Source organism: Oryctolagus cuniculus, chromosome 4 (assembly GCF_051225735.1).
Source record: "Oryctolagus cuniculus isolate XC-2025 breed Fujian yellow rabbit chromosome 4, ASM5122573v1, whole genome shotgun sequence".
Classification (NCBI taxonomy): domain Eukaryota; kingdom Metazoa; phylum Chordata; class Mammalia; order Lagomorpha; family Leporidae; genus Oryctolagus; species Oryctolagus cuniculus.
The window spans coordinates 142577912-142586152 of record NC_142870.1 but is presented as its reverse complement, the minus strand read 5'-3'; positions in this window follow the sequence as shown (position 1 = coordinate 142586152).

Here is an 8241-nt window from a genome sequence, read left to right as displayed (position 1 = left end):
GATAATTACTATTCTGACTTCTGTCACCATAATTGCTTCTATTTTTTGAATATTATATGCTTGGAATCATTCAATACACATTTTCTTTTTATGTATGGCTCATTTTGTTCAACCTTATGTTGTGGGAGTTAGCCATGTTGTTGGATGAAGCAGTAGGTCATTAATTTCCATTGCTCAACACTATTACATTGTAACTCTATACCACAATTCTATTTATTCTTTAACGGGTAGACATTTGATTTTAAGTGTTAAACTAAAAAAGAGCGTTGTGAAAATTTCTTTGTACATGTCTCTGGAGACACATTTCTGTTAGGTATGTACTGAGGTGTAGAACTGTTAGGTCACAGTGTGCAATGCTCAATGTTTTGTAGATACTAGTAAGCAGTTTTCCAAAGCAGTTGTGCCAATTGTCTTCTCATCAGTAAGGTGTAAGAGTTACAGCTTCAGTAGAAGATGGCCCAAGTGCTTGGGCCCCTGCACCCATGTGGGAGACCCGGAGGAAGCTCCTGGCTCCTGTCTTCAAACTGGAGCAGCTCTGGCCTCGTGGCCAATTGTGGAGTGAACCAATGGATGGAAGACCTCTCTCTCTCTCTCTCTCTGCCTCTCCTCCCTCTCTCTAACTCTGACTTTCAAATAAATAAATCTTTAAAAAAAAGAGTTACAGCTGCTCCACATATTTACTAATACTTGGTAGTGTTTATCTTTTCAGTCTTAGCCTTTGTGGTGGATAGGTGGGTGAGTAGTGACGTACCACTATGTTTTAATCTTCATAACCTTTGTGACTAATGAAATAGAGCATCCATTGATTTGTTTAATCACTTCTATTCCTGTGAAATGTCTTATATAAATTCAATTCTAGGGGCTGGTGCTGTGGCGCAGCGGGATAAGCTGCTGCCTGCAGTGTCAGTATCCCTTATGGACGCCAGTTCGAGTCCCGACTGCTCTACTTGTGATCCAGCTCTCTACTAATGTGCCAGGGAAAGCAGTATAAGATGGTTCAAATCCCTGGGCCTCTGAACCTAGGTGGGAGACCTAGAAGTTTCTGGCTCCAGCCTGGCACACACCTGACTGTTGCAGCCATCTGGGGAGTGAACCAGCAGTTGGAAGATCTCTCTCTGTCTCTGTCTCAGTCTCAGTCTCACTGTCTCTCTCTCTCTCTCTCTCTCTCTCTCTCTCTGTAACTCTACCTTTCAGATAAATAAATAAATCTTAAAAAAATTCAATTCTGAGTCGTGTGCCTTTTTCTTATTAATTATAGTAGTTCTTTATATATTTTGGATATGAGTTATTTGTTGGACAGATCTATTACAAATATCTTTTCACTCTGTGGTTTGTATTTTAATTTAATGATATTTTTCATTAACAAAAATTAATTATACTAATTTAGGTTAATTTATCAATTTTTTAAGATTTATTTGTTTATTTATTAGAGAGGCAGAGGTATAGACAGAAAGAGGGAGAGATGCGAGAAGTCTTTCCTCTGCTGGTTCACTCCCCAAATGGCCACAATGGTCAGAGCTGGGCCAATCTGAAGCCAGGAGTCAGGAGCCAGGAGCTTCTTCTGGGTCTCCCATGTGGGTGCAGAGGCCCAAGCACTTGAGTCATCTACTGCTTTCCCAGGCCATTATCAGAGAGATGGATCAGAAGAGGAGCAGCTGAGATTCGAACCATACATACACGCACACATATGGGATGCTGGCGCCACAGGCAGAGGCTTGGCCTACCACACCATAGAGCTGGCCTCAATTTATCAATTTTTAATGGTTAGCTCTTTTGTATGCTATTTAAGATACTTTGCCTATCCTAAGTTTTTGAAGACATTTCAAAATGTTTTGCTTTAAACTTGCTTTTTTCCAAGATTGTTCATTTATTTACCTGACAGGCAGAGTGACAGAGAGAGGGGAGACAGAGAAAGAGATCTTCCATCTGCTGGTTCACTCCCTAAATGGGCAGAATAGCTGGGGATGAGCCAGGCTGAAGCCAAGAGTCTGCAACTCCAACTAGGTCTCCCATATGAGTGGCAGGGTTGCAAGTCCTTGAGCCATTAGTTGCTGCTTTCCCAGGTGCATCAGCAGGGAGCCGGATTGGAAGCAGAGCAGCCAGGACTCAAACAAGTGCTTCAATATGGGATGCTGGCATAGCAAGAACACCAACCCCTGTTCTAAACTTAAAAGAGCTTTAGAAAGCAGTTATAATTTAAAAAAAACTTTTAATTTATTTTCATTTTATTTGAGAGGTAAAGAGAAAGCGATAGACAGCCAGCCAGAGATCTTTAACCCACTGATTCAGTCGCCGAGGTGCAGCTGGGTGCCTATAACTCAGTCCAAGTTTCCTATGTGATTACTGGGGAACCAAGTACTTGGGACATCACTGTTGCCTCCCAGAGTGCTTGTTCGCGGGAATTTGGATCAGAACTGGAGCCAGAGCTTGAACCAGACACTCTGATACAAGATGCAAGTGCCCCAAGTGGTTAACTGCTGCACTAAACACCTACTCTTTCAGCTGTTTTCTATTGACAGTCCATTTGAAATGGGCTTCTTTGTGAGGTAAAGGGCCACGATTTATTTCTATATGGTTATCTATTTGGTCCAGTACCATTTATTGAAAATATTGCCCATTCCCCACTGCTCTGTATTCTTTTTCCATGTGTTTAAAGATTTATTTTCTACTTGAAAAGCAAAGTGACAGAAGGAGGCATGGATGGAGAGAGAGAGGGAAAGAGAGAGCAGGAATGATAGTGAGGGAATGAAAGAGAGATCAAGAGATCTATCTGTTGGCCCTAACAGCTTAGGCTGAAGCCAGGAGCCAGGAAATCCATGGGGGTCTCCTATGTGGGTGGCATGGGCCCAGTAGTTGGGCCATCTTCCACTGCCTTCCCAGCTCATTACCAGGGAGTTAGATTGAAAGTGGAACAGCCAGGACTGGAACTGTCACTCTGATGATGGGATACTGATGTTGTAAGTCGTGGCTTTAACAGACTGCACTGCAACGTTGCCCCCGACTCTGTATTCTAACCTTTGTCATAATAAAGTGACTGTTTATACATGGGTCTGTTTCCAGATTATCCTGTTTATTATTTTGCCAGTACATACTGTATACTAAGTGCTATTGTTGTACAAATTTTGAAATTTGGGAGTTTTAGTTTGGCTTTCTCCTTGACTATTTTGACCCTTTGCATTTCCATATAAATGTCAGATTCAGTTTTAAAATTTATATGCATGTGTACACACCCTCCTCCCTATGCTTGGATTTTGGTTGGGATTGTGCTGAATCTATAGATCAATCAGAATAATTGACATCTTTACAATATTGAGTCTTTAAATCTGTGGACATGGTATCTTTTTTCTTTTATTATCTGTTGCTGCATAGAAGATTATTCCTTAAGCTTTATAGTTAAAATCGGCATTATTATTTCAATTTCTAAAGGATAGGAACCTTGGGGCTCCAGCCTCATAAGGCTGAAGTCATGTGTTGGCCAGGACTGCAAGCTCATCAGAAGGCTCAGCTTAGAAGTGGGGCAGGGAGTGGAACCCGAGAGACAGAAAAGTTGGGGAGGCTCGATCTTTTTGAAACCTGATTCTGGAAGGGCCATCTTTTGTCTTACTGTATTTTGGGCTTCTTGTTGAGCTCATTTGGACCCTTTCTTTTCTTTTTATCTCATGTTTTCTTTTGCCATGATGACCAGAATTTCATATAATTCTGCCTTCTGGGAAGCCCTTCCACAGGTGCACTTAATAATTAGACTTGTATATTGAACTCCTCTTTCTAGTGAAATTTTTAAATTCATTTATTAATCTAGTTGGCTCAGCTCTGGCTGTTGTGGCCATTTGGGGAGTGAACCATCAGATGGAAGACTTCTCTTTCTGTCTCTGTCTCTGCCTCTACCTCTCTCTAACTCTGCCTTTCAAATAAATAAATAAAATCTTGAAAAGAAAAGAATAGAGGTAATATTATTTTCTTGCTCCTGATCTCAAAGGGATGATTTACAATAATTTAACCATCAAATACCACATTTACTCTGGGTGTTTTGAGGATACTATCAATTAGATTTAGAGTTTCATTATTTGTTTGCTAATGAATATTGTCAATTATTCTATACATCTATTGACATAATATTTTTCTTCTCTAGCTTGTTAATATGATCAATTGCATTGTGTGTGTGTGTGTGTGTGTGTGTGTGTATTAAACTATCCTTGCATTCCTGGAATAAACCTGACTTGGTCTTGATATATTTTTATTTTTTGTAAAGATTTTATTTATTTGAGAGGTAGAGTTACAAATGGAGAGAAGGAGACACAGAGAGAAAGGCCCTTCATCTGCTGGTTCACTCCCCAAATGGCCACAATAGCCAGAGCTGTGCTGATCCAAAGCTAGAAGCCAGGAGCTTCTTCTGTGTCTCCAGTGTGGGTGCACGGACCCAAGCACTTGGGCCATCTTCTACTGCTTTCCCAAGCCACAGCAGAGAGCTGGATTGGAAGTGGAGCAGCCAGGACATGAACCAGCCCTTTGGTCATGATATAGTATCCTTTTCATATTATTGGATTTCATTTTCTATATAATTTAGATTTATACTTACATGTTTACTAAAGAGAAGTGGCCTGTAGTTTTCCTTTTTGAAATTCTTTAGCAATTTTAAGTATTAAGGATATGTCAACTTATTAAAAAATTGGAAAATGCTTCCTGTATTCTAATTTTCTTGAAGCGATTGGAGATTTGCTTTGCATCTTTAAATTTTGGAAGAATTCCATGGTGAAATGATCTTGGACTGGAGTTCTTTGAGGGTTTTAAACAGAAGATTAAATGTATTTAGTAGATATTGGGATATTCCAGCTATAGCTTTTTAAAGTCATCCATTCCTTAACTAAATTTGGTTCCCAACTTCATTGCTTAAGAATGCATGGGAGCAGCAGTTCCTCATTCTTGCTTGTTTAAAACTCTGTTGCATTTGTAGTTGAACACTGGTCATTGTAACATTTTAGAACTACCTTTTCTTTCTTTGAAAAATGTGCAGGTGTAACTGTGATTTCTTGTTTTGGCTTTGTACAGAGGTCTCAGGCCAACCTGGCTGTCGCCACTCACTGTGTATGACTTGATCTTATTGCTTTGTCATGCAGAGAATGTTTTTCTATAAAGCCCAGAGATTTTTGCTGGGAAATTACTTAGTTTTGAGTGTTTTGTCTGTTTTCACCAGTAGGTGGTCCATATGTAAAGTCAAAATGTCTTTTATCTTATGTCCTCAGAGCCAGCATTGTGGCATTGTGGGTAAAGCCATTGCCTGCTTTGCCAACATCCTGTATGGGCGCTGGTTCAAGTCCTACCACTCTACTTCCATCCAGCTCTCTGCTGATGGCCTGGGAAAGCAGTAGAAGATGGCCCAAGTCCTTGGGCTCCTGCACCCGTGTGGGAGACCCAGAAGAAGCTCCTGGCTCATGGCTTCAAATGGGCCCAGCTCCAGCCATTGCAGCCATTTGGGGAGTGAACCAGCAGATGGAAGACCTCTCCCTTTCTCTCTGTCTCTCTCTCATTCTCTCTCTAACTTTGCTGTTCAAATAAATAAATATTTAGAGAAAAAGGAATGCATTCTACAATTGTACATTAAATTTTGTTAGATTGCATTATTTATATATTTGTCCCTACCTCCAAAGATGCTAATTATACTCTACTCATCTTTGTCTATATTCTGTACCTATAATACCTTTGTAAATTAAGAAATATTTTCCTTTTATTTGTTCAGTTGGCTTTTCTCATGTATATCTGCTATGTCTTTTGCAAGGGTTTAAAAGATGTGTAGGGGCCAGCACGGTGGCATAGTAGGTTAAGCCTCTGCCTGTGGTGCTGGCATCCCATATGGGCACTGGTTCGAGTATGGCTGCTCCACTTCCAATCCAGCTCTCTGCTAATGGCCTGGGAAAGCAGTGGAGGATGGCCCAGGTGCTTGGGCCACTGCACCCACATGGGAGACCTGCAAGAAGCTCCTGGCTCCTGGCTTTAGATGGGCCCAGCTCTGACTGTTGTGGCTATTTGGGGAGTGAATCAACAGATGGAAGACCTCTCTCTCTGCCTCTCCCTCTCTCTTCTGTAACTCTGCCTCTCAAATAAATGAATAAATCTTTTTTTAAAAAAAGTCTGTATTCATTTTTGTCTTGGTTCCAACTTTGCTTTAGTTGCTCTGTTGATTTGTATTTTGTCTTCTCTTGTTTTCTCACCACATCTTCTCTGAACTCATTGTACATATGGTATTATGCTTGGTTCACAGAGGCAATGCTTCTAAATTAATGGTAAATTCATTTTCCTTTATAATTTTAATCTTATTTGTGTTGATGTTTCTTTTAAGAATATTTGTCATCAGCTATATGGCTTTTTTTATTTTTTCTTTTTTAAAATTGAGAAAGAGATATCTCAAATGTTTGCAGTGGCCATGACTGGGCTGGCCTGAAACCAGGAGTTGGGAGCCGAGAACTCAATCCTGGTCTTCCATTTGGGTGACAGGGACTCACTTAAACCATCACCTGCCACCTCCCAGGGTCTGTATTAGCAGGACACTGGACTAGAGAGCCCGAGCCAGGAATTGAACTCAGGTACTCCAATACTGTCCTGTCCCGCGGGACAGCAACTGGGGCCGAGCACCTAGAAGGAGAAATGAAAGGGACAGGAGACACAAAGATGGCAGCAAGACAGGTGCCGATCAAGCTGCGACTTTATTTTTCAACCACACACTTATATATCATAGAGGCAGGGTGTCGGGCGGGGGGAAGGAGGGAGAGCTTATCTTGTAGCTGCAATGCTTGTGCAAGTAGGGGAAAGGTTACAAGGTCTTAAGGCATGAGGTCACACAAGGTTGCGTTATCAGTACTATCTGGTCTGGCCCGTCTAGCCCTGTCTTTCTACCAAGAGGTCACATGCTGTTGGTCCCCGACATAATACGGGTAGCAGGCTTCTTCGGTAGCATCTTAACTGCCAGGCTAAACATCTACCATTCGTTTGTTTCTGGGAGCATCTCAGTACTTCCCGTGCTCATTCCCTTTAGATTGTTTGTCAAGAGGTGGGTTCCCCCCGCCCTGACTCCAGACTAGCTATTTTTAGGAGGTTGTGTGGTAGGACAACCAAGGCTTTGCTACCCATTAAGTAGAATTTTCCTTACGATTAAGGCTTTTGTTTGTGACTTTAACACTTTTCTTTCTTGTCTGTGAGAGAAGCAACTGTACAGCTTTTTACCAAGCGAAGTGTGTCTTTCCATTGCTTGAGTAACTACCTCGGTGATTCTTGGGTAGATCAATTCACTGTCTTTTTTAGAGCCAGTGTGGGGTCAGGGGTGCTCCCAATTCCAGCCCAGGAACTTCATTGCAACTTTTGCAAAGTGAGGGTTTAGGATTTCTGCTAAAGTGATGGTGTCCCCCTCCTTTTGAGCCGTGTCAGGTTACCTTGCTGATGCTCCCAGAGGTCTGCCCATTCTTCCCTCCTTTGTCAGTCATCCTGTGGTTTGGGGTTTAGCATATCTCTTAGTTTCATGGAAAATGGAATTGGGAGCCCCTGCCCCCTGTTTTCTACACTTGCTGCCTTTGGCATCATTTCCTTTAAACAGGGGATAGATGTTCAAGCCAGGAATTAGTGTTCACGGTAAAACATAAACAAATACTGTCCAGTGGCACTGTGGTGCTTTCCGCAAGCAGTGCATGGGAGCTTCTGTCCCTTCTTAACTTCCACTACACCTGATTCTCAACCTCGTCCTTTTATGGAGACAAAATGTTAAAATGTGGCACCTTGCTGTTTAAACTAGATTTTTTTTTTTTTTTTTGACAGGCAGAGTGGACAGTGAGAGAGAGAGACAGAGAGAAAGGTCTTCCCTTGCCGTTGGTTCACCCTCCAATGGCCGCCGCGGCCGGCGCGCTGCGGCCGGTGCACCGCGCTGATCCGATGGCAGGAGCCAGGTGCTTATCCTGGTCTCCCATGGGGTGCAGGGCCCAAGCACCGGGGCCATCCTCCACTGCACTCCCGGGCCACAGCAGAGAGCTGGCCTGGAAGAGGGGCAACCGGGACAGAATCCGGCGCCCCGACCGGGACTAGAACCCGGTGTGCCGGCGCCGCTAGGCGGAGGATTAGCCTAGTGAGCCGCGGCGCCGGCCCTTAACTAGATTTTTCTTAAGTAGCAGAGAGATTGAATAGATTTTTATTTTTTATTGGATTTTTTTTATGTTTTATCATTGGATTGCTCCTTAGAACCTTTGTGTAGGTTTTTTTGTG